This window comes from Helobdella robusta (assembly GCF_000326865.2).
Source record: "Helobdella robusta unplaced genomic scaffold HELROscaffold_56, whole genome shotgun sequence".
Classification (NCBI taxonomy): domain Eukaryota; kingdom Metazoa; phylum Annelida; class Clitellata; order Rhynchobdellida; family Glossiphoniidae; genus Helobdella; species Helobdella robusta.
This window is the reverse complement of record NW_008705301.1, coordinates 204,101-204,818: the sequence shown is the minus strand read 5'-3', so window position 1 is coordinate 204,818 and position 718 is coordinate 204,101.

Below are 718 nucleotides of genomic sequence, written 5' to 3'. Positions count from 1 at the left end.
TGTGTGTGTGTGTGTGTGTGTGTGTGTGTGCAGGTTTGTTGGTTTGTTTGTATGTTTGTTTGTATGTTTGCATGGAACAACGAAGATTCGAGTCATACTTTCTTTGTTTGTTCTCTTTGTGTTGGTGTTGCGAATAGAAGTGTTTTACTATAGTTGTTGTAATAATGTTATTGTCTTAATGATGTTGTTGATGATGTTGATGTTGTTGATGATGTTGATGTTGTTGATGTATGTGAAATGATGTATTCTTTTTATTTATTTTTTTATTATTACGTTACCCTGCAACCAAAATTACGCCAAATATTTCAACAAAAGACAAATTTTACTTCTACTTATACAATACGACGACGACTACCACAACTACTACAACTACAACAACAACTACTACTAATACTTCTATTACTACTACTACTACTACTACTACTACTACTACTACTACTACTACTACTACTACTACTACTACTAGAAATAACAACAGCAATAATTCGTGACGTCATCTGCAAAAACGTCACAGGGGGCGTGCCAGGGTTTAGATTTATGAGTCAGCCAATGAATGCTCATTTAATTAGGTCGAACCTACACTTATTATCATTATAGGTCATCCAATGAACACTCATTTAATTGGGTTAAACCTATAGCAATAACAACAACAACAACAGCATCAACAAAATTGTCGCATGCTTGTATGTAATTATTGACACCTCGTGCATTTGAAAGC